Source organism: Rhinopithecus bieti, unplaced genomic scaffold (assembly GCF_001698545.2).
Source record: "Rhinopithecus bieti isolate Rb0 unplaced genomic scaffold, ASM169854v2 scaffold_33210, whole genome shotgun sequence".
In the NCBI taxonomy this organism is placed as follows: Eukaryota; Metazoa; Chordata; class Mammalia; order Primates; family Cercopithecidae; genus Rhinopithecus; species Rhinopithecus bieti.
The window spans coordinates 1,740,574-1,765,511 of NW_016814226.1; the positions used below are offsets into that span (position 1 = coordinate 1,740,574).

The following is a 24,938-nucleotide window of genomic DNA, read 5'->3' on the forward strand; positions in this document are numbered from 1 at the left end:
CATCCATCCATCCATCCATCCATCCATCCATCCATCCATCCACCTCACCCACCCATCCATGCATCCATCCACCCACCATCCATCCATCCATCCATCCATCCATCCATCCATCCACCCACCCACCCACCATCCATCCATCCATCCATTCATCCATCCACCCACCTCACCCACCCATTCATCCATCCCTCTACCCATTCATCTATCTATCCACCCATTCATCCATCTATGCATTAATCTACCCACCATCCATCCATCCATCCATCCATCCATCCATCCATCCATCATCACTTCATTCCCAGAAACCTGTCCAAAGCATGCCAAACCTGGGCTTGATACTATCAAGCTAAACTAGGAACAAGGCAGCCTCCACCCTTCCAGAGAGAGGCTCTCTGACCCTTCACCACTTCTGTGCCTCCTGGGTGTTTCTGTTTTTAAATGTAGCAGTGGTGATAATAATACCAGTTATATTTACTGAGCACTTAACTATATGCCCATCTGCACCAAACACATTCCTTGCAATAACTCGTTTAAATCCTGAAGAGGTGGATATCATCTCAATTTTTAGATGAGAAAACAGGCTCAGAGAGGTGATGTAATCTGTCCAAGGCCACACAGCCAGGAGGAGTGGAGACTGGGATTTGAACTCTTACTGACCCTCCAGAGCTTAGGGATAAAACTTAACGGTTATCGCTGTAACTAACCCAGCTGTCCCAAATGTTACAATCTCTGCCTCAAAGCCTCTCAAGTCACTCAGGTTATTATCATCATTATTAGCCCTATGTTGAAAATGAGGATGCTGAGGCTCAGAGGGAAATATGCAGCCCCCACTGGTCACTAGTAAGAGATGGGGCTAGATTGGAACCCAGGCTCCAAAGCTGGCTCCCACCTGCGTGGTCTGTGGTTGCCATGGCGCTGGGTAGGCAACACCGCCACTGGTCTAACTGCTCACCTGATTCATTTTCTCATTCATTCAACAGCCACAGGCATGGCAGTCCCTACTCTAGGGGTCTGTGGATGAGCAGACTTGGTTCCTGCCTGCCTGCTTCATGGAAGGGCTGCAACAATGTTAACACAGTAACACAAAGCTGGTAACAGTATCAAAGTGAGAATACAGAGGTGGACAAGGTATTGAATCCACACTGTGCTAACTAAGCCCTTTGTATGAATTTTTCTTATCTGGTCTCACAATAACCCATTTTGCAGGTAAGGGAACTGAGGCTCCAGGGGTTATATAACTTGCCCAAGGTCACAAAGTGAGGAGCAAGCAGCAAGGAGACTTGTCTGGGCAGAACCCCAGCATAGCCTCGGGAATTCCAGGCTGCTCTTAGGGAAGCAGGCAGCCTGCCAGGGATCAGCACCCGGAGCCTCCCTCTGGCCCGTTGTCCTGACGATGGGGCTCATCTCAGCTGCATGGCTCATTCCCCAAAGGACTTTCTGTCCTAGGGATCAGATTCCAAGCAGTTGCACCCAGCTGGTGCTACACTGCCACACCCCAGCCTGGCTCCCAGAAGCCTGAACAATTTAAACAGCAAAGGCCCTGCTGGAGGGCTGGGCACAGTGGCCCACGTCTGTAATCCCAGCACTTTGGGAGGCCAAGGTGGGTGGGTCATCTGAGGTCAGGAGTTCGAGATCAGCCTGGCCAACATGGCAAAACCCCATCTCTACTAAAAAGACAAAAAATAGCTGGGCATGGTGGTGCGCGCCTGTCATCCCAGCTACTACTGGGGAGGCTGAAGCAAGAGAATCACTTGAACCCAGGAGGTGGAGGTTGCAGTGAGCCAAGATTGAGCAACTGCACTCCAGCCTGGGTGACAGAGAGATACTCCGTTTCCAAAGAAAAAAAGACCCTGCTGGACTCTCACTGAGCTGAAGGCTGAACCTGGGCCTTCTGGGGCTTGGGATGATGCCAGACTTCCTGCAAATGGGCAGAGAGAGGCTCCATCAGCACATTTTCTGGACGCAGAGACCGAGGCTCAGAGCTGGCAGCCCCAGCATGGGCATCGCCAGGACCCAGGTCCTGAAGCCCAGCCCCTCTTGCAGCCAGGGAGTTCGGCTCCCGTGGAGGGAGAAAGGGGCCTTTCTAGACTTTGGAATTCATGTATGTGGTTCTTTAAGTTTTAGAATTTCGATAGAATAACTTACTCTATTTGCTCTCCACCCACACAGAGCCCATGAGATCCAGGGCCTTGGGTTTCAGAGCCCTGCCTGGCTGTGACTCTGGCCACCTTGGGCTTCTGGGCTCAGCTCTCTCCTTTAGGGAAACTTGGCCTGCCTTGGGCTACCCGAGGGCAGTGGAAAATAATGGATATGAAAGGGCTTTGTAAAAAGCCACATGTCCAGCCAGGTTGTCACAAAGGAACCTTCATAACGAGAAGCCACATCCGTGTGAGACCCACACTGAGACCTTCCTCAAGCCACTCCTCCTTCTCAAATGCCCCTCTGCCTTCTCCTACGCACCTTTCAAGACCCAAGCTGAAAGTTACTTCTACCAGGAAGCCCTCCCTGACCCCTCTCAGAGGCTGGTTTTTCTTTAGTTCTCCTGCCCCTCCCTGTGACAAACACGTTACAAAACTCACCAGGGAAGGACCCTGTTTCAAATCGCCCCTCCTCGCCCCCTGGGCCTGGCACCCTGTCCAGAACTCGGTAGGCGTTCCAGAAATGTGGAATGAATGAACGCTAAATGCATCTCTTTTGGTCTGTAAATCCAGCTGCTCACGTACAATTCTCCCGACAAAGGAAAGGAACCCAAAGTGAAAGCAAATCACCATCGTTTCCGTGACAAGCTCTGGGAGCCTCAGAGGAAATTCTCGCGCTGGATTATGGAAGGAATTTGCCTTTATTTTTAATTTGTGCCAATATCTAAGAAAACGGCACTTTATTTTGAGCCCATCAGGCAACAACGAGGAGCTTTGGAATCTGGCACGGGAGACAAACTTTCCCAGCCCAATTTCCCAATGCAAATCTCTCCGCAGCGGCAGAGCCGGCCGTCCCCTCCCTCTGCTGGGCACCTCTCTGAGGCTTGCCAGGGAGGAATAATCAGATTATGTAGCTGGGTTTTCAAAGATCACGGTTTGTCTCATTTTCCAGGGAAGTGTGAACAAAAAAATTTTTCCCTCCCAGGGCTCTGTTAAGAGGTTCCAGAACTTAATTCAGTGTTAAATGGGTGTAATTTGGGAAACTCATGCATTATTTCTTAATTTCTGGAAGGAGCGTTTGCACACATCTGCTGGGGTAGGTGTGCGTGCGGGCAGATGGGTGGTGACTGGAGCATGTGCCCCAGATGGGAGGGGAGGGAGAGCAGGCTGGGGGGCATGGGCTGTCGATATAAATGCCCCATTCAGGTTGACGTCGGAAAATATAGGACTAGAGGCATTTACATTTCATCTCAGCTTCTGCTTCTGTGGATGGCCAGGCACGGAGAGATTCTGAAGCCTTTTCCTAAAAGGAGTGCCTCGGGGGGTTTCAGGGCAAATTTCGTCATCTAGGAAATGTCTGTACTGTCCCACACCGCCCCGACTCCCCAAAGCTCCTCGAGGCCTCTAGACAATGTCCACCGTGTCTGCAATATAGGCTTGAGCATCCTTGGCCCTCAAGAATCCCCAGTTTACTGTGTGACCTTGAGTGCAGTCCCAGCCCTCTCTCAGCCTCAGTGTCCCCATCTGAATATGGGGAAGCAGATCAGCTTCAACCCCCTCCACCAGCAGCTCCTGGGGCCTCTCCCCATCACAGCACAGCGCACGAGGCTCAGGCCTGCTGCTGGCACTGTCTTTGTCTACCGCCCTGCCCACCCCCTTGAGGGCTGTGGAGAGTGGGGTGTGCACACACACACACACACACACACGTGCGCATACGCCAGAGACCCTGCCTGGGCCTGGTCTGGCACTTTCAGAGGTACTGTGTCCTGAGGTGCTGAACAAGAAATCCTGGGCTTGTGGGGAGTGGGGGCCCCGGCTAGAGAATGATTTATTCATAGAGTCATTCATTAAACAGGTTGGCTGGAAGCTGCCCGGGAGTGGGTCTCAACAACCTTGGGGTCTCCTCCACCTCCCCAGGGGGTTCATGCTTGGGGGTCAAGGAATGTGTACCCAGGAGGAAGGCAGGAAGGAGGGAAGGGGTACAAAAAGGGAGGGAGGAAAAGATGGGGTCACCCCCCTGCCAGGCCCTGGGCAGAGTGAGACCAGCGTCTACAAAGTGGGTGTCCCCTATTGTCCCCAGGAGGGCATAACCAGGGTGGACAGGGCCTCGGGTCACACTCCTCACTCATCCTGGCTCAGATGTCCAGAACCCTGCCTGTTTAGTGTTTAGGAAACGAGGTCCCACTATTCTTAGGTGTTGACGATTGTTTCAGTAACTTCTGAAAGAGCAGCTGGGCTGAGAGAAGCCCCTCTTGGGGCAGCAGGGGAAGGGGCTCTCAATTCGCTCTAAGATCCTGTGAATCTATTGTACGAGTCAACTGGGGAGAAGCTAAAGCAGCCGAGACTGGGTTAATAGAGGCAGAGCATCCCTAAGAAGGGAGGTGATAGCTTTCATCTAATCATAAGGCGGGCCATGCTCTGGGTCAGTAATACGGGAAAGTAAACAGGATAATGAGTAGGAAGTGAGACTATGGGGCCCCAACCCTGTCATGGCTCCTGGTGCTGTGTCTTAGGAGCCTCTACATCCCCACCCCGCACTAGGCGATATAGTGTAGTGGTTGGGAGCCTGGTCCTGGTGAGGTTATGTATTATTAGCCTCTCTGGGTCAGTTTCCTCATCTATACAACAGAATCTACAGTTGCCATTGACAAGGTTGGCATGAGGATTAAGTGGGAAGCTGGGTTCTGAGTGCACTTAGCATGGTACCTGGCTTGGAGCAGGCCTTTGGGCTGTCACTGCCAAGTGCAATCCTAGTTCTGTGCGGGGTGCAACTGTGAGCCTGTTCGGTGAAGTCCTGTATTGTGGACACAGACAGCTGAAGTGGCCAGACCTGGTGTCCACATGCCACCGCCCCCGACCCACCCCAGAAGCCAAGGGCCTGGGCATGAGGCAGCCCACCTGCAGTGTGGCCTTTGGGGTGGGGCTGGAGAGGGCTTGGCCAATTGTCCTAGGAAACTGGAAATCAGATTCACCATCTTGGCCAAAACTGCCTCTCCCTCTGCCCAACTCAACCATGGGCAGCCCACCCAGAAGCTGTCTAAGCTCCAAACCTGGCCACCCTCCCTCCTCCCTGCCCCACTCTGCTATTCAAACCCTCACCCAAGCTGGGGGTGGTGTTGTCTCCTGCTCTGGCCCTGCTCCAGGGGAGCTCCATCCCCCAGCCCTCCAGGCCTGCAGCCACCTCCCAGCCCTGCAGGTCCAGAAGGCTTCAGCCACCCTGCTGTGTCTGCATCTCTGCCCATAGAGGGTCCCTGCCCAGAACATCTCCTCCCCCTTCCTCTGGTTGATTCATGCCTGTCATTCTGGACCAAGCTCCCCCGGCCCCAACCCCTCCCAGGTTCCAAAGGACAAGTGCCTCCCGCACGTGCACTTCCCGACCCCTGGGAGCTCCCCACTGCCTCATGGCCTGACCTAGGCATGCCTCCAGCTCTGCTCGCTTGTCCAGGGTCACTTCCTCCTCTGCTTCCTCAACAGCTGCCAAGGGTGAGCCGAGGTGCTTCAGCACAGGCATGTGGGCTAGGGGAGCTGGCTTAAGAAGGGGAGGGAAGGGATGGATGGATGGATGACTGGTAACTGGGAGTGGCCATCAGCTGGTCTCACTCTAGGCAGGTCCCACTTGCTTTCTTTGTCACTTACAAAGGTCTGACTGAGCAGCACTGGCCCTGCCCCCTACCCCTCTCATCCAGTCCACCTGCCCTGATAAGCTCCAGGCTGGGTGGCTCAGGAGAGCGAGAATGGGACACACACGCGCGCATGTGCGCGCGTGCACGCGGCTCCAAACAAAACTGCTCCCCTCACTCCTCTTCATCAGTCCATACCTCCCAGATGCCTGAGATAGAGCCAGGAACGCAGCGTGAAGATGACATTAAAGAAAGAAACCGTCAGAAACCCTTGCCTGGGGCATTCAGCAACCAGCCACAACCAGCTGCCTGGTTGTAGAACTTCCTGGTCATCTCTTGCCAGAACAGGCACAGCAGACAGCCTCTCTGGAGAGACGGGGTGCTTGCAGAGAGGTGCTCTGCACTGAGCAGTCACAGATCCAGGGCATGGGGAGCGACCCCCCAGTTCTAGGCAACCATGACCGGCATGGGGATTGTCCTGGTTGATGCTGGGACCTGAAGGTTATTTGAATTCTGCTTTCGAATGACATTTCTCACCGAAGCTGAAACCTACCCGTAGGTGAAAAGTCCCAACGATTACCCCTGGACCATCTGATTCCCAGAGAGATTTGGACAATCAGACTCAGGTGAGGAAACAAAGGGTGATGCAGGGAGGGACTTCTCATCAGTCTGGGTCTGAACAGAGCTGAACTTGATGGTATTTCAGGCACAGCCACCCAGCAGCGAGATGCACAGGACATTACTAACCGAAAACACCTTAGACAACGCCTACAGCAGGGCCCTCATTTTATAGTCTAGGAACCTGAGGTCCACAGACATGTGGACAGCTGCCTGGGGTCACACAGCCACCAACGCTCAGTGGGAACCGACAAGTGTTTCTCACAGTGAGCTCACAGCAGCCTTTGGTGGTGGGCATGGCTGCCATTCTGTCTTCCAGATGAGGAAACCGGCTGGGAGGCGTCAGGAGCCTTGGTCAAGGTCATACAGCCCTGGAGAGGGGACTGGAGGCCACCCCCAGAGAGTCCCTGTGTGGGGCACTTCGTGTTCTTCCCATCCTAGGCTGGGATTCCTGTAAGTGTCAGGTGCAGTCACTTACAACAGGCTCAGGAGGCCCAGAGAGGTAGGGGAGATACAAAGAGGCATCCCCAGAGGTGCTCTCCCGCAGATTACATAACTCCCCTTCCCTGTCCGATGGCCCCGGGGGGAGGCTGGGGCAGCTAGCAAGAGTGGGGGGCACCCAGCGGGGGAATGGACCCGGCCTTATTCGTCTATATCCTCTTGACTCTTTCCAAAGAGGTAACAGTCGTAGGCGCCAGGACGCACTGGCTTTCTCCCCCTTTCTTTTTCCCTCTGGTTGGGTAACAAATACTAATACTAATAATGATAATAATAATTAGAATAAATATAACCTCGAGACGCTTGGGGTCTCGTTGCCATGGCAACCGCGGGCGCTAATGAGCTTCTGAGGCTGCCCTCGGGGCCACCCAGACCTGGGCGCGGGATCAATGTTGATTCGGCCCCTGGAGGCAATAGCGATTCCGCGGGGGCCACACGGCGGACCAGGACCGAGGAGCAGGCACTTGGGAGGGGTCCTTCTCCCCGTCCCCTGCGCTGCCCAGCTGGGACCCCCAGGCCCCTCTGGGTCCGCAGCGTGGCCCTCAGTCCCTGTGTAGCCCGCACGGGGCTCCCAGCTCACTGCGCTCCCCGACTCGGTTCTCGGAAGCCAGTCCCCACCTCGGACGCGGATTCCGGTCCCGGCCACCGCGTCCCGGCACGGTGCGCCCCGGACTGCTCTTCGCAACCCGGCCCTTCTTCTCCAAGGTTCAGCGACCCCGACCTTGGTGAGCGCCGGCGCGGACCCCAGTGCCGAACACCGGCTGTCCCGCAGGGCTCCTGCCCCCAGACCCTTCCCCGGTCGTCCCCAGCCCCTTTCTAAAGAGCCCCGGACCCCAGTCATATGACCCTTACCCGCCTCTCTCAGTGCGCCCACCCTTCACCCCTTCTCCGGAGCCCCGCGCCGCAGACCCCGCCCCCCACTCGCCCAGACTCTCCTCCGCCAAGAGCTCCGCCCCGGCCCCTTTCCACGCCGCGCTCGGACCCCGGCCCGGGCGCGCCCCTCCCCGCGCGGCCCCCCCGCCCTGCCGCCCCGGGCGCAGCTCACCTCGTGCCCGCCGCCCGCTCGCCCTCGCTCCGTAGCCGGAGCCGGCGCCGCGGGAGCCCCGCCTGCTGGGGTGCGGGGGCTGCCCACGCCCCCGCGATGCCCACCGCCGCCGCCGCAACAGTTGTCCTGGCTTCTGGGGGCGCGGGGACGCGGGGACTGCCGGGCTCCTGGATCGGCGCTCGGAAGGCGCCCCGCTCCTAGGCGCGCCGGGCGCGGCGCGGAGCTGGGCCGGGCGGGGCTGGGCTGGGCTGGTGCGAGGCTGAAGCTCCGGCTCCGCGTACGGCTCGGGGTCCGGCGGCCGGCCGCGATGCCCCGTCCGCCGCCCGCGCTACTCGCGGACCCGCGCCGCCGGCCGCCCGCCGCCCCGAGCCGCGCCCGCGCCGCCGCCGCGGCCGCCGCCCGCCGCCGCCGCCGCGCTCATGCTCGGCCGGGCCCCGCGCTCGCCGCCCGCCGCCGCCGCCGCTGCCCACTTCACTCTTTGGCGCTCGCTCCGCGCCGCGCCCTCTGCTGCCCCCTCGCCCGGGCTCGCCGAGCTCCCGCCGCCCTGCCCGCCGCGTCCTGCGCTCTCCTCTCTCTCCCTTCCTCTCTCTCCCTTCCTCTTTCTCTCTCTCCCTCTCTCTGCGTCCTCCTCTCATTTTTTTTCTTTCGCGGTCTCTTTTCTCCCCCTGTGGCTCTTTCTCTCTCCCCTCCTGCTGTTTGCGGTGGCTTCTCAGTTTCTCTTTTTACTTCCTTTCCGTCGTTCTTTCACGCCTTCCTCCTCCTTTTCCTTCCTTCTACTTTTCCCTTTCCTCTTCCCGCTTTCCTGCCCGGTTTCCTCCCTCCCTCCCTCCCTCCTTCCTTCCTCTCCGTTCTTCTCTCTTTGTTCCTTCCTCCTCCTTCGCTCCTTCCTTCCCACTCCCTTTTCCTTTCCTCTTCCCACCCCAGTTTCCTACTCTTCAGTCCTCCCATCTCCTTCTAACACACACCTGCTTTGTCTGGGGGCCACGTTATTCCCGCCAGCCAGACTCTGGCCAGGGGGATCAGGGTCACGGTCAGCTTGGGCCAAGAACCCTTCGCATGAGACAGGCTCCTCTGCCACGGTTTCCTGTGGGAAAGGCCCCACTTCCTACCCTCCTGGGCCACTGCATGGGGTCCCCTCCTCGGCTCCTGCTCCCCGCTCCACCCAGCAATCCCCCAGCTCCAGTCTGCCCCCCATTTCACCCCTCACCTGTGGGACAAGAATGTGCTTGCCCTTCTGTGGCCTCAAAGCCAGTGAGCCCCCATTTCCCCACCTTCCTCTGTCCCCGGCGGGGAGACCTGCGGTTGTAAAGAGGTCTTGTGGGGAGAAGGTTGCAGCCTCCTCGAGGGCCCCAAGAGAGAATGGAGACGAAGATCTTTTATCAATTCTTGATTTTAGGAGGAAGAAGGGAGCCTCTGGAGGACTGGCCCCAAGATTCTCCCACCTGGGTCTCCTGAGATGGTGGCCCTCGTTTCACTTTTCTAAGCATTGATGGAACTGCAACAGAAACTGGACTAAGCCCTGTATACTTGTTGTATTCTTTATGCTTTATTTGTTCACCACAGTGCTGAGCAGCGTCCTCCCCACTTCACAGCAGAGGCGCTGGGACTCAGAGAAGTTAGGACACCTGCTCTGAGCCACACAGTCAGCTAGGGGCAGAATCGGGGCTCAAGCCCAAGTCTGGCTGACCTTTCAGGCCCAGTCCCTCAGCCTTGGCCCCTCACAGGTACCTGGGTGAACATCAAGAGAAGGCACCGAAGGCAAGCACTGCACCCTCTCCTTACTGAGGAGGAACCAGAGACAGCGGCAGGTGCCTGGCAACAGCTTGTACATGACCCGTTGATGGGGCTGGGAGTCCCGATGGCATTTCTGATGCCACATCCTGGGCCCCTTTCAAGGATAAGAGGGAGGCTCAGCCTCGTGCCTAAGGCACCCAGCAGGACAGTGGGAATGGTGCCGGGGCGCCCACGCTAGGAAGCCTGCACTGTTGGAGTGCCTCGATTTCCCCACCTGTCTCACAGGTGTCCATGCCTTCCTGTCCTCAGTGGACCTGGCTTGAGCAGCTGCCCAGGCAGGACACTGAATCTCCCCCAAGGGAGCCGATGTGGGCCCTGCTCATGGGAGAGGCAGAGGGGCCTCCGTGAATGCCCCAGCAGGGCGAGGTCAGGGCCACAGCGAGGGCTCAGGGAGGCAGCACCTGCTTGGCCACAGGGGCAGTGTTGCCCAGTGGGAAGGCTCATGGGATTTGTAGCAAGGCGGCACTTTGTCCCTAATTGGCCAGGTGGCCTTAGGCACGGCACAGAAGCTCCCTGAACGTCAGTTCTCTTTCCTGAAGAGGTCACAGCACTACCTCCCAGACAGGGTGTCTCAAGGACTAAATGAGACGAGGCCCATGAGGTACTTCTCCTGGCACCTGGCAAATATCCCAAGAGGGGGACAGAGGAAACTGAGGCCCAGAGAGGCCATGGAACAGGTGGAAGTGCCGGGTGCTGGTGGTGGTGGGGGGCTGGGAGGTGCCTACCAGACTGTCCCGTCTGATTTTGGCTGTCACGCTGGAGAGGTGCCTGTCATCTGTGCCCTAGCACGGACTGTGTCTTAGGCTCTCAACGCCAGGGACACTCAGCTTTGAGGGATGTGGGCTGAGCGAGGGGAGGAGGTGTCAGGGCGTCACAGCAGGCCGCCTGTGTTGCTGGGATGGGGTCTGTGGTGTGTAGTGTGTGTATGTGTGTGTTGTGTGTTGTTTGTTGTGTGAGTGGTGTGTGTTGTGTGATGTGATTTGTACATGGTGTTTCATGTGTGCATGTACTATGTGTGCTCTGTGAATGCGTATTAAATGAGTGGGGTGTGTGTATGGCATATGTGTGAGTATGTGTGTATGAGAGAATCTGAGTGGTGTGTGTTTTGTGTGTGTGCTGTGTGTATATGAGAGTGTGTGAGTGGTGTGTGTTTTGTGTGTATGTGTGTGCATATGAGTGTGTGTGAGTGGTGTATGTGTCTTGTGTGTGTTGTGTCTGTGTGGTACTGTATATGAGGTGTGCGATGTGTGTTTATGGTGTGTCTGTGTGTTGTATATAGTGTATGGTGTGTGTGGTATGTGTGAGATGTGTATGTCTATGAGTATACATAGGATTGTTGAGAGTGTGTGCTGTGTGTGTTCTGTGTGTGTATGCGTGTTTAAGAGTGTGTGTTGTGTGTTATATCTGTTGTGTGTCGTGTGGTATGTGAGTATAAATTGTGTTGTGTGTGTTGTATGTGTGCATTGTATGTGGTATGGTTGGTCTGTGGTCTGTGGTGTGTGTGGTGTGTTTGTGAATGTGTATGTATGTGTATGTGTATGAGAGTGTGAGTGGGGTGTGTTGTGTGTATATGTGAAGATATGTGAGTATGATATATGTGAGTGGTATGTGTCAATGTGTGTGTCTCAAGGTGTGTGTGGTGTGTGTGTGTGTGAGTGGTGTGTGTGTGGTGTGTGTGTGTATGTGAGGGTGTGAGTGGTGTTTGTGGTGGTTCATGGTGTGTGTGGTGTGTGTGTGAAGGTGTGAGTGAATGGTGTGTGGTGGTGTGTGTAGGGTGTATGCGGGTGTGAGTTGGTGTGTGTGAGGGTGTGAGTGCTGTGTGTGGGGTCTGTGGTGTGTCTGTGAGGGTGTAAGCAGTGTGGGGATGTGGTGTGTGTGTATGAGCTGGTGTGTGTGAGGGTGTGAGTGCTGTGTGTGCACTGTGTGTGGGGTCTGTGGTGTGTTTGTGAGGGTGTAAGCAGTGTGAGGATATGGCATGTGTGTAGGTGTGTATATGAGTGGGTGAGTGTGAGTGGTGTGGGGGTTGCAAGTGTATGTATGTGTGTGAGGTGTGAGTGAATAGTGTGTGTGGTGTATGGGTTGTGTGGTGTCTGTGTATGTGTAAGGATGCGAATGGTGTGTGTGGTTGTGTGTGTGAGTGGTGGGTGTGTGTGTGTGTGAGGGTGTGAGTGGTGTGGGTTGTGTGTGAGATGTGAGTGGTGAGGGTGTGTGTGAGATGTGAGTGATGAGGGTGTGTGTGTGTGTAAGGGTGTGAGTGAATGGTGTGTGTGTGTGTGAGGTGTGAGTGGATGGTGTGAATGAGCGGTGTGTGTGCTATGTGTGCTGGGGTGTGTGATGGCTGTTGGCATGCGGGGGTGGTGGAATGAGGCATCTCCCTTTTTTGGGTGCGCATGTCTGGAATCTCCATATGGTGTGTTCGTGCATGTTTTCCACGTGTATGTGTGGTGGTGGTGTGTGTGTGCATGTGTGATGTTTGTGTATATGTGTATTTGTGGTGTGTGTGTATGTATGGTAAGTGTGGTGTCTGTGTATCTGTGTGTATGTGTGGTATATCTGTGTGTGGTATGTTTGGTGTGTGTTTCTGTGTGTATGCATGGTGTGTGTGTGGTGTTTGTGTGTGTATGTGTGTGTATGGTGTGTGTGTGTATGGTCTGTGTGTCTATGTGTGTGGTGTGTATGTGTGGTGTGTATGGTGTATGTGTGTATGGTGTCTGTGTGTGGTGTGTGTGTGTGTATGTGTAGTGTATGTCTGTGTGGTGTGTAGTGTGTGTTTCTGTGTATATGTGTGGTGTGTGTGTAGTGTTTGTATGTGGTGTATGTGTGTTCTGTGTGTGTGTTTGTATGTGTGATGTGTGTGTGTGGTGTGTTCAGGGCATGTGGAAAGCGTCATCATTTAGTGGAGCCCCTCCCCCTCATTGTCCCTCCCTACCGCCCTTCACCTGCCACTGGGCGGGGCTCTGTGCCTGTCCCAGGTCAGTGCTGGACACCCAGAGACCAGAAAAGGTCCCTGCCCCAAAGAAGCTTAAGGTCGGGTTGGTGACAGCACAAATGTTAAGGCTGTATCACTCCATCTCCTACAGGATGAAACTCCATCCCCTCTTCCTGTGCCTGTGGCCCAGCCCACCTGCCCAGCCTCCTCTGCAGTCAGGTGCTGGAGCTCCAGCCATGTCAAACCTGCAAGCCACGGTGGCTGTCCTGGGTGGTCACTCCATGGCCTCCTCAAAACCCCATGACAGGCCCACTATGTGCTGGGCTGGGCTGCCCTCCGCAGTGCTTCCAGAGCCCTGCACCTTCACCTTCTCTCTCTAGAACAGGCTCCCCTACCTTGGACAAAACTACTTTGCCTCCCTGAGCCTCAGTTTCCTCATCTGCATAATGGGAATGACCTCAAAGGGTCAATGTGAGGATTAGACGAGAGATAAGATCATAACAGGCAATGGTCCTGTCGATTAACCCACAATAAATCAACGCTTGGCACTTCGTGGGTACTTGGTCTCATCAACGTCTCTTCTGCTTTTTCAGGAGGCCAAGGGGTGAGCAGGAAAAAGTGTGGACTTTGGAACTGAATGGATTTGGGTTTGGATCTCTGCTTGGCCACTCACCAGCTGTATGACCATGGCCAATGTTATTCACTTCTCTCGTGTCCTGTGCTGCCCCTGTCAGATGACCACCAACTTTACATTTCCAGAGTCTGAAACCAAATGGGTATCCCTGGGCCAAAATCCTGGGGAGGGTGGGGCCGCGCTTCCTGGAGGCTCCAGGGGAGGACCCTCCTGGCCCCTTCCCGCCTCTGGTGGCACCCTCAGCTTGCAGCGACATCACCTGGTCTTGGAGGGCAGTATCTTCAGATCTCCCTGCGCTCCTCTTCCCACGGCCTTGGGTCAGATGCTCCCTCTGCCTCCCTCTTATAAGGATGCCTGTGATCGCATTAGGGCCCACCTGGATCATCCCGGATAATCCCCCCATCTCAAAATCCTCCGCTCAACCCCATCTGCAAAGTCCTTTTTTCCCTGCTTGCTGTTTATACGGTAGCACTGGCAGGTTCCAGGGATTAGGATGCGGATATCTTTGGGGGCAGGGGAGCACTCTTCAGCGTTCTGCCCTCTGGGCGTCTGCTGAGGCAGGTATGAGGGCATAGGCTCGGGGCTACTGTGTGAGTCCAGTGAGACGGAGCATGTAAGCATGTAAGCTGTCATCCACGGACCACTCAACAAATACTGCTGCGTCTCTGCTCCTGGCTGCACTGGAGGAGGCATGGGCAGGTGACTATGCAGACTGCCCTGGGAGACATTCCCCTGCCCCATTTCTGGGCACCTACTGCGTGCCGGGCCGCGCCCGACGCCCCACATCTGTCGTGGCTTCATCCTCCATCCCTATTTACTATTTCTCTGCCTTCGGGAGGCCTGCTCCCCCGCAAACTTGACTGCTCACGGGCGGCCTGGCGATGACTCATGCTCTCTCCCTCGGTGGAGAGCAGCCTTTTCAAAGGGCTGGCTGGGGAGGGAGCTAAATTTAAAGCCAGGCTTCCCGAGAAGATCACCTGCCACATCAAAATTGCAGCCATTTAATCGGGAGTCGGGGACATGAGGCATCGCACCCTCTTTCCTTTCTGAGAGGGTGGTGCTTGGAGCCCAAGACCCTGCGGCGGGCAGCGGGAGGGGGCTCCGGTGTGGCGGAACCAGCTGCTCCCTGGTCTCAACATATTCCCTCACCTTCCCCCACTTCCTTGGGGAGCAGCCCCCCACCCTCCCAAGGACCACTCCCAGCCCCTTCCTCCTCCAAGCGGTTCCAATCCCCCAGCCCCCATTTCCTAAATTCAAAATCGAGGGCTCAGAGAGATTTAGAGGCACCCTACCCCCTCAAAGTCCTCCAGCAAGGGTGTGGCCAAGCTGGGCAGTGCCCTGGACTGGTGGTTGCTCTGATCCTTGGGTAGGGTGGACAAGGCAGGGGCAAGTTGTTGCCTCTTTGAGCTTGTTTCCTTATCTATCGATCAATTCCAGGCGGGAGGAAGCACTTTGGTGGGTCCTGGAGGGCATTGTGTTCACTCTACCTGTTTACCTGGGAGGAGATGGAGGCCGTGAGGTGGGGAGACTCGGCCCAGGACCCCGGGAGGGAAAGAGGAGCCGGCCAACAGCCAGGCCTCTGCCTCCCAGCCCTGGCCTCCTCTGAGATGCGAGGCTGGCTCGGTCACTGCTGCCCTTGTGCCTTTGCCAGTGGGTGGGGCTGGCTGGCTGCCTGTCCCAGCTCCCTGCTCTCCTAACCGACCACAGGAGCCTCGTGTCACAGCAAAGCCATGGCTTCCCTGTGGCTATAGGAACAGGTCACAGGGAGGCAGGGCTGCCCACTGGTTAGGGTGCTGGCTGTGGGGCGAAAGCTGAGTCTGAATCTTGGTGGCTGCCGTATTGTGAGTCTTGACTGCTTGGGGCTGAGCACATAGTAGTTGCTCTGTGTGCAGGCATCAGTGCCGTGGCTGACTGTGGTCCCACAGATTTGGAAGGAGTGGTGAGCTGGGTGCCAGGGTCCGGGAAGCTCGCAGGTCAGATGCACTATACAGATGCCAGCAGTGGGGTTTGCCAAAGGCCGTCATCTCATCCCTGGGGGTTCCACAGTCTGCCAGCTCCTCCTCTCTGGCCTGCCCACCTCCCTGTTGGTCACAAGTGTAAACACAAGTTTCTCTTCCAGGCCTGGCAGGAGGCAAGAGGGGGCTTCTGTCTGCAAACAAAGTGCATGCAGCAGGCCCGCCTCTAAGCCACACCCTCCTCCCTAGTGTTCCCCTGTGATTACACTGTACTGAGAAAGGAACTTTGCAGGTGTCATGAAGGTGACTAATCAGCAGACCTTAAGAGGAGATGATCTGGCTCAGGACCTCGTCACATGAGTCCTTTAAAAGCAGAGCATTTTCTCTGACTGGTGACAGCAGCTGGGGCCCAAGAGACCCAGGGTGAAAGGCGTGGGCATGAGGCAGTGGGGTGCAGGGGTCTCGGGACAAGGCAGTGAGGAGCTGAGAGCCCCCAACCAACACCAGCAAGGACACAGGACCTCAGTCCTATAGCCACAAGGAGCTGGATTCTGCCGACACCTCCAGATGAGCCCAGGAGCCTCCAGGTGAGGGCCCGGCCTGGCTGATACCTTGAGGTCAGCCTTGTGAGACCCTAAGTGGAGAACCCACTGAGCCTGCACAGACTTCTGGCCTCCAGGACTATGAAACAGCAGGTGGGTGGTGTTTTAAGAGGCCAAGTTTGTGGCAGTTTGTTATGTTTTGCAGCAATAGAAAAACCCACGTCCTCAGCAACCACTTGTGCTAACACCTTTTTAATGGGGTGCAGAGTCTTACAGCCCCTCCTCCACTGTTCCCCCAGGGGGCAGCCCCTGACATTGCCATTCCTCTGCTTACAGACCCTCCGTGGGTAGCCTTCAGGATGAAGTCTGGGCTCCCCATGGTTTGGCATTTAACGTGGGAAAGAAAAGACATCGTCCCCATCAGTTTGGAGAAGGTTGGCCGGGGGGCCCTGCTATGTGCTGGGGGCAGCTGAGTTTCACAATGCACCAAGCTCCCAGGGAAATGCCTGGACTCCAGAGGCAGCTGTGCAGACCTGTCTGCCCCCCAGAGTCCTAGGGCTCAGGGCGCATGGAGATGCCCCTGGGTCAGGGAACACTGAGCAGCCCAGGCACACTGGGAAGACATCAGCTGTGAGGGGGTGACGCGGAGCCAGAAGGGTTGGGGGATCGGGGAGCACCAACTTCACTTCCCGAAGCTGAAACACAAGAGACCCCAGGGATGCAGGCTGTACCTGGCCTCAGTTTCCTTATCTGTAGACGATCACTGATGATAAGCTCCGCTCAGGTAGCACCGGGCTGTTCTCAGCGTGTGATGCGCATTACCTCGTAAGATGGGGTAGGTGCTATTTGTCAGTGCTGTCAATATCACAGTTTCCCAGGCAAGGAGCTGCGGATAGAGGTGAGGCTAGAACAGTGGCTCTCGGGCAGACGGAGGGGCCGGTGAATGAGGGCCCGGGCTCTGGCTTTGTGGCTGTGTCCTGGGCTTGCCTCCTGGCACCCCATATAGCAGCTGGGGACCTGGACCAGGTGGACTGGCTACCACCTGCTGCCCTGTGTCCTCCTCTGCAAATCGGGGACAGTGATGGCTGGTCTCAGCCCAGGCTGGCTCACAGAAGGCAGAGGTTCTGTCCAGGGGGAAGTGAGAGGTCCCCACCGTAGCTCAGATGCTCAGCCCTGCCACCCAGCTCTGTGGCATCAGGTTCATCAGGGGGAATGGCAAACTCCACTCCTGTTCCCCGGCGCTGTGCGTCTAACCTGGGCTTGGCATCTCTGCAGCTGGCGGCTGTCACAGCTCGCTGCATCCTACCGCCAGGCATCTGAAACTCAGCCTGGGACGGCGAGAATTTAGATGGTGCCAGTTGGCAGGTGGAGCTGAGCACCCAGCGATGAGCCTCACTTGCACAGAGCCCCGCCTACCCTGCAGCAGGCCCCCAGAGTAATGCAGTAATAACAGCAACAACAATGACGACAGGCAGGATCTTTGGTGTGTGTGGGAGTCCCCGAAGTTCACTGAGTGCCCTCCACACCTGCTCATGCCTTGCATCCATGCAGGGAGTACAGGCAGGTGCTACCCTCTTCTCAGAGAGGTTGTGTCATGGGCCGGAGGTCACACAGCGCCTGAGAGGCAGAGCTGGGCAGAAATCTGAGGACCCTGATGCAGATGCTCGTGCTACTGCTGGGAAGCTCCTTCTCAGAGCCTGTGTCTTGGGGCACTAGGGTGAGGGCTCTGCTCTGTAGACCAGTCATTTTACATCCCCGGGGTGGAGCAAGGCGGCCCAGGCTGGACAGGAGCCTCAATTTTGTAGCTGTGTGCCCTGCACAAGTCACATGGCCCCTCTGAGATTAAGATCTACCTTTTTTCTCTGACCAGGTTGCCAGCTCCTTGAGGACAGGGAGTGCACCTTCTCTCCTCACTCTTCCTGGGCCAGGCACAGAGTATTGGCAGAACACTCTGTTTAACTGAAGTCGAACGAGGGCCCCCACTTACCGGGGGCTCTGTGCCTCACACTGTCACTCGGATGGTTTGCCTGAATCTTCACAGCCATCCTAGGAGTCACTTCTATGCATTTGCTATTAACAGATTACAAAATCAAACAGGCCCAGAGAAGTTAGGGGACTTGCCCAGGGGCACACAGCTGGCAGTGGCACAGCCGAGATTTGAACTTGGATCTCTCCCTCCCTAGCCCCTGCCCTAAGCCTCTACTCTTGACCTCAATGCAACAAAGAACAGAGTCGAGAGCTCTAGGGTGGGAGCTGATCCTAGGCCTGCCTCTCTAGGCCTTGGTTTCCCCCTCCCCGCTCCGTGCTCATTGCTGGTCTGGTCCCTCCAGCTCGCAGTGGGAGGCTCTGGTAGGCTCCGTTCAGCATTGGCTTCTGGCTGGTTTAGTCCAGGCGCCGAGAGGCAGGTTATCTGGGATTCAACAGCTCAGGCCCCCATTGCCCAGACTGGAATTCCAGGCCTCTTTGATTTCGCGGAGCAGCCTCTCCCAATCTTGTAAATTGTTTGGCTTGGCCTCACGGAGCAACCTTTGTTATTGCAAAATCTCATGTTTCCGTAAAGCCCAGGGAAAGAAGAGGCTTTGGCGGCAGGTTCCAGCGCCTGTCTGAATTCTGTTCTTGTGAGGCTCCCAGTTGTGGGGAGGCCAGCCTGGGGCTGAGCGGCAGGGTGGGGGCCGTGGCCCTGGCCAGGTGGCCCAAGCCTGTGTGAGCACCTGCCAGCCGCAGTCTGGTCACCAGTCAACATCCGAGATGAACCAGAACCGCCACAGAGATGCCCAAAGGCCAGACAGGGTGAGACTGGGGTGAGGAAGCCAGGGGAGATGTTTCCATGGTCACAGGCCTGGGACACTCCACAGACCCTGTCCAAGGGCTCCCAGGCAAATCGGGACCAGCCAAGCCCTGATTCCTTTGGAAGAGGAGAAAGGAAAGGAAACTCCAGCTTCCAGAGCCTGGATTCATAAATCTCCTGCCAGGCCTGGGCCTTTACAAACATTTCCTCATGAGCACTACCAGCCTACCATGAGCAAGGCATGATTATTTTTGCACTGTTACAGCTGAGGATAGGAAGGATCAGAGAGGTTAAGTACCCCGTCCAGGGCCACACAGCTGGTCAGTGGAAGACGTTGCCTGTGCTGGATTGGATTTCCAGGTTCAGAATCATTTATGCCAACATTGTTTCTCAGTTGGAGAAAGCAAGGTTTCATCTTAGTGTCCAGGAGCTGCCTCTGCCTCAGTCTCTCCATCCTGGATCAGGCCCCATGAGGGACCAGGCCCTCTGCGGTCAGGTTTGCTGACATCCTGCTCTAGGTCCCCCAGAATGTGATGCCGGGTACTGGAGCCCAGGCCAAGAGAGAGGATGGGCTGCCTTCTGCCCCAGGGCACCATGGGAATATCTGGGAGCACCACTTGCAAATATGGAACCCCAGAACCCTGGATTGCTAGAGCAACCTTCTAGGACCAGCAGCATGAGCCCCAGCTACTGATGAGAAAATGGAGGGTCCAAGGGTCCAGTGAGTTGCCCAAGGCTCCTGTGCAGTGAGCCTCCTTGCCACCTTCATGTTTAATTTCAATGCGACAATTACAGATTTGCAGTCAGACTCTTGGGTCTGCCTCCTGTCTGCGCCCCCTTGGACAAAACGCTTTCCTTTTGTAAGTCTCAATTTCCTCATCTTTGAAATGGGGCCCACAGTTCCTCCCTTTTAGGGACCTGGGACGGTTGGTCAGTGGAGGCCATATAACTAACTGACTTACCACAAAGCCTGACACACAGTACGGCCTCTGCTTTGCAGTCCTCACTGCCTGCCCCCACTAGCGGTCAGTACCTATAGTTTGATATTTCACTTATCACAATCACTGCTGCTGTATCTTAAGCACCTGCTGTGTGCAAGGCACTCTGCTAGGCACTTGGTGTCATCATCCATGACAGTAACCACAGCCACTGTTTTGAGCCACGTGCTGGGCGCAATTGTGTGCCTTTCAGAAACATCTCAATGGCTGTAATGTGGGCGCTATCATCACCACATCCGTCTCACAAACAAAGAAACTTAGGCTGGAAAGTGACTTGCCCAGGACAAAAGGCTAGCACCTTTGGTCAGTAGAGCTGAGGTCCCGTCCTCCTGAGCCAATCTGGGGACCCTGGGGCAGAGCCTGGCCTGTCAGGAGAGGAGGGAGGGAGCAGTGAGGAAGGTGGGCTAAGGGGGTGGGTGTAGACGGGCAAAAATGGGAAGCTGCAGGCTGCCAGGTGCCTCCCAGGGTGGAGTCAACAGGGCTGAGGACCCACAAACTGTCTTGGCCAAGGCCCCACCCTGGACCCTGGAGTATGGTGGTCAGAGCAGGATGGGTCTGTGCCACAGACATAGGGACTGGTCTGCATGGGACTCTGCCCTTGACAATGGGGGCTCACAGTCCCTAGGTGAGCTGGCTTCACTGGGCAGAGTCCCTAGGCCCTCTAGCTCTAGACACTCAGTCATTCCTCCTAGTACTCCCCTCTCAGTACCCACTGGTGCCATCTGGTCCAAGACTCACTGTCTCCTGCCTGGGCTTAGGCAGTAGCCAACAATCTCTCTGACTCCATTCTCTGGCCCACTGAGCCATCCTTCACATGGAGCCACAGGATCGGTGTGAAATCCACATCCAACAGTATCACCCTCCTGCTCAAGACCCTTCTATGGCTCCCTATTTACTACTTTCAGGATAAAGTCTGGATTCCACCTGCCATCTTGCCCCGTCTCTGCCAAAGGCCACCCTAGGTTTGCAGAGCCTCTCACCTTTTCTGAAGGTACCGTTATACTCTGTTTTCTTTTCCTGGATGTCTCTCTTGCTCCTTTTTATCTCTGAGGACCAAGAACATTTGTCTCCTCTTCGTGGAAGCCTTCTCTGAGCCCCAGTCTGGGTCCCTGCTTCCTTTGTGCTTCCTGCCCATCACAGTCCTGGTCCCGCTGGAGTGACACTGTCTGTCTGTGCCTCTGTCACTGCCAGGAGCTCCCAGAGAGTCAGGTTTGGGTCTGCCTTGGTTCAATGTTCCCAGTGTAAACCACCACAGGGTCCAGCCCAGAGGGGGTCTCCATGACTGAAGTTGCATACATGGTTCCAACAAGCCTGTGCTTGGAGAGCCAGCCTGGGAGGCAGGCAGCGGCTGGTGCCCCTTGCACTCCCCCGGGACAGCTGGGGCAGTCTGGCCATGTCTGCAACTTGGCACTGATGTTTGGTTAATAAGCATATTTGGCACTTGCCTTGCACCTTTCATCCCCAACCCTCTGAACGCATCCCCAACTTTAATTAATTCTCCCCACACCCCAATGAAGCTGCTCTTCCCACGGCAGATAATGATGTGCGAAGTCCTTTTGGTGAAGGTGTTGTGATTAATTCCACTGTGTAATTAGGATTGTCTCTTCCCACCTCCCAGGCCCCTTCCAGCTCTCCCCCTCCCTCCCCTGGGCCAACAGGTGGACTCCAGGCCTTCAGCATGGAGCGCTGGTTTATTATTGTTACGAAGCCACACATGAGCTCACTGCCTCAACAGTTCGGCTTGTCCTTAGAAAATATAATGGGATAATTTTTGCAGAGAGGACCGAGGCAGCGGAGGAGCAGTGAGTGGAGTGCAGCCACACTGGAACCTGGTTTCTGCAAGCCTGGGGAGTGAACTGAGGTTGGGGAGGGCCCTGGGAAATCACAGCTTTAGAAAGCTCTCCCTCCTTCAGGAAGCCTCCTCTGATTAGTCTGCTTAGATTGGCCTCTCGCTTTTCTGTTTCCCTCTGGCCTTTAGAGCAGAGGCCCCTGTTTTAATAGGTGATTGTTTGGTGTTGGTTTGGCCTTCCCAACGACACTAGGAGTCCCTGCATCAGATTCAAGTTTCTATGTCTTTGTATCCTAGGGGGTGAGCGGAGGACTTTGCATCCAGTAGACGGGTATGTGTGGATGGGTAGATGGATGCGGCATGAGTGAACAGATGGTAGATGCCGGGGGATGGATGGATAGATAGGTAGGGAATAGGTGAATGGATAGATGGATGGATGGGTGGATGGATGGATGGATGGATGGGTGGGCTTCTGGATGGGTGAGTAGATGATGGGCGGGTGGATGATGGGCGGGTGGATGATGGATGAACAAGTTTATGGCAGGATGACTACACAAATGAGTGGTTGGGTAGATGGAGGGCTACGTGGAGAACTGAAGGACGGGCTGGGTTGATGGGTAGATGGGTAAGGTGGTGAGTGTGAGATGGATGGGCAAGGGGCGTGTGGCTTGGGGGGTTACTGGGTGAACGATGGGTTGTGGGTCTTCAACAGACCATAACAATAACGGCAGTAATAATTTACCTCTAGCTAATGTTTACTGAGGTACCAGGCATTGTTCCAAGCCTTTTGCATTATTAATTAGCCCATTTAATGCTTGTAACCCTTCCATGGGAGAATGCATGGTAGATTGAGAGGCGGCAGCTGGGGCGTCTGTGTTGTGGACGGGCAGGCAGTCAGGCAGACAGCTGGATGTGCATTTTGTGATGGCGGCAGATGCTTGATGAAACAGATGGGGAGCTGGGCAGGCTGGGAGGGGAGGCGTGCGGGGAACAGGACGACGAGAGGTCCTGAGGGGCAGGTGAGAGGCTGACATAAGAGCTGAGTATGTTTCATTTGTCCGCACCTCAGGGAGGGACATTTCCATCCACTGGACACCCACACCAGGAAGCTGGTGTTCCCCTTTGATGGCCATCTCTGCCTCGGTCCCTCATCCTAGCACCCCTTAGGGCTCCAGCCGTCTAACACCATCCATTCCAGATTCCACTGACTCCTGCTGGATTTTGCCTCATAGGCCCCCTCAGCTGCCCCAGCCCACTCCCCTGTCCCCTACGCATGGAAGCCAGAGGGATCTGGCCAAAATGCAATCTTTTTTTTTTTTTTTTTTTTTTTTTTTTTTTGAGATGGAGTCTTGCTCTGTCACTCAGGCAGAGCTCACTGCAACCTCTGCCTCCCAGGTTCAAGTGAGTCTCCTGCCGCAGCCTTCCAAGTAGCTGGGACTACAGGCACGCACCACCACGCCCGGCTCATTTTTGTATTTTCAGTAGAGACGGTTTCACCATGTTGGCCAGGATGGTCTCAATCTCCTGACCTCGTGATCCGCCCGCCTCAGCCTCCCAAAGTGCTGGGATTACAGACATGAGCCGCCGTGGCAGGCCCCAAAATGCAACCTAATCCTGCCACCTCCTTGCCCAAGCTCTTCTATGGCTCCCAACCCCCACGGACAGCCAGCCCTAGTCTGCCGTGTGTCCCATGACCAGCGGCTGCAGACACACCTGAGGCCCTGGTTTTCCCCCAACAACAGGTTCTTTCAGGCTTCCAGGTCATGACCACGAGGTGCCTCTTCCCAAATGCCAGCCCCCATCTCGGCCCATTCACCTCGGGTCGAGGGAAACCTCATCTGCTCTGCAGCCCCCTGTCACAGCCACCATCCCAGAGTCTGTGCAGAGGTTTCCACCATCCCAGAGTCTGCGCGGAGTTTCCAGCCTGAGGTCTGGAGCCGTTGCTGTGTTCAAACCTTGGCTTCTCCGGCCCAGCCTCCTCACCTGTGAAATGAGGGTGAGACTTGTTCTCATCCCCCCCTGGTTGTCTTGTCGTGAGGACTCAATGAGGTGTGAAAAGTGCTGACAACACAGCTGACAGGTAGAGAGCGTTTCACAAATACCCGGCTATGATTGTGATTAATACAGTGTCTGCCTTCCCCACCAGGCAGTGAATTTCTCAGAGATAAGACTGGGGCTTCTTCATGGATGAATCATTTCTTTCAACAGATATTTATGGAGGCCCTTCCTCCGTGTAGGGCAGTGTCCCGGGTGCCGGGGACACGCTAGTGCAGAGGACCCCCAGGCTCAGCCTAGGCCCCAGGTGACGTAGGAGAGTGGTGACCGAATGGTGGCATCATGTATCTGCCTAAATGACAGCAAACAGGACAAGCCAAAGGACCTTGGGGGCTGAGTTCCCACCAGCTGCCTGCTGGCCTGCTCCCTGGACCTCGAGGGGTCCTCACCTTTCGGAGCAGGGCAGACTGGCTGCCCAGGTCCTCCATCTGCATAGCCGAGTCTAAGCCACTTCTCTCTCAGGGACAGGAGGGTGACCTCCTGAGGTCTCCCAGAACCTGGGCCCCAAGGAGCTAAGAATAGTGAATGGACCCCACCCCCCACAGTGCAGCCAGCTGCCAGTGGCATCTATGGGGACATGGCTGAGCCCTGGCAGCTGTTGGGGAGCGTAGAGGAGCCAGAGGCGGGGAGAGTTTTCATCTCCAAATGTGCTGAGCCAGCGCTCTGGGCTGCCGTCCTTGCGGTCTCACCTGGAGTAGGGGAAGGCGTGTGAACTCTGGCTCTGCCAGTTACCAGCAAGTGACTTTGAGCCAGTTGCTCATCCTTGCTTCTCTGTTTCCCAGAGAGGAAAGTATCAGGGCTCTTGCTTCAGAATGTGGGCTGCCTCCTGGCCCCCACTCTAATCCTGACCCCCGCCAGGAGACTCAATGATGGCAGCCCTTGCCCCAGGCCCCTGTCTTCATCTTCAGCTTTGCCAAGCACATGCTCTCCCCCTGGCACCCCCTGTTTGCATATGAGGAGGCAGGAGTGGCTGAGAGCTCACAGCACTGCTCTGAAGTCTGCCAGCCTGAGGACAAATGCCATCGGGCACTCCCAGCCTATGACCTCAGTGGAGTCCTTTGCCTCTCAGCCTACTTCCCCCTGTGTAAAATGGGGACGATGGCCCATCCTTGGGGCACGGTGCCGTGGGGTGAGATATGCATGCCAATGGCACATAGTGAGAGCGTCTGAAGCGCACAGGAAGTGTTTGGTGTGGCTGTTATGCTTCCCCACGGGACGGGCTGCTGTGGCGACTTGTACAATAGATTCCCTCTGCACAGCCAAGCTGGGGAGGAGAGAAAATGGCCAAGTTCTCTGCATCTCTGAGAGTCAAGGCTGGGACCAGCAGGGAGATCTTTGGGGTGGATTGGAAGGGCCCCAACTCTCGGAGCTGGGAGAAACAGTCTAAATTGGCTGTCCATTCAGGTAGGGAGCTCCCCATTCATAGGGGTAATCAAATATAATCTGGTCCTCTGCTTTCCAGTGATTCACATATACGTGGGTCAGTATTTTCCCTGAGATTTCATGATGCTGTTGTTTATCTAGATCCTTGTCAGTAG

General features: G+C 55.9%; 1 protein-coding gene across 3 annotated transcripts in view; it reads right to left on the reverse strand.

Annotated features, from left to right (window-relative positions):
- The window catches only part of SHISAL1 (shisa like 1), an 85,680-nt gene extending 77,542 nt beyond the window's left edge, over positions 1-8,138 (reverse strand). For 2 of the 3 annotated variants that reach the window (XM_017850041.1, XM_017850044.1), the window contains exon 1: positions 7,917-8,138. The gene's annotated coding sequence lies outside the window, so the exon portion shown is untranslated. The remainder of the gene's footprint in view (positions 1-7,916) is intronic. The other variant, XM_017850045.1, reaches the window with a different exon arrangement.
- Between the last annotated feature and the right edge of the window lie 16,800 nt (positions 8,139-24,938).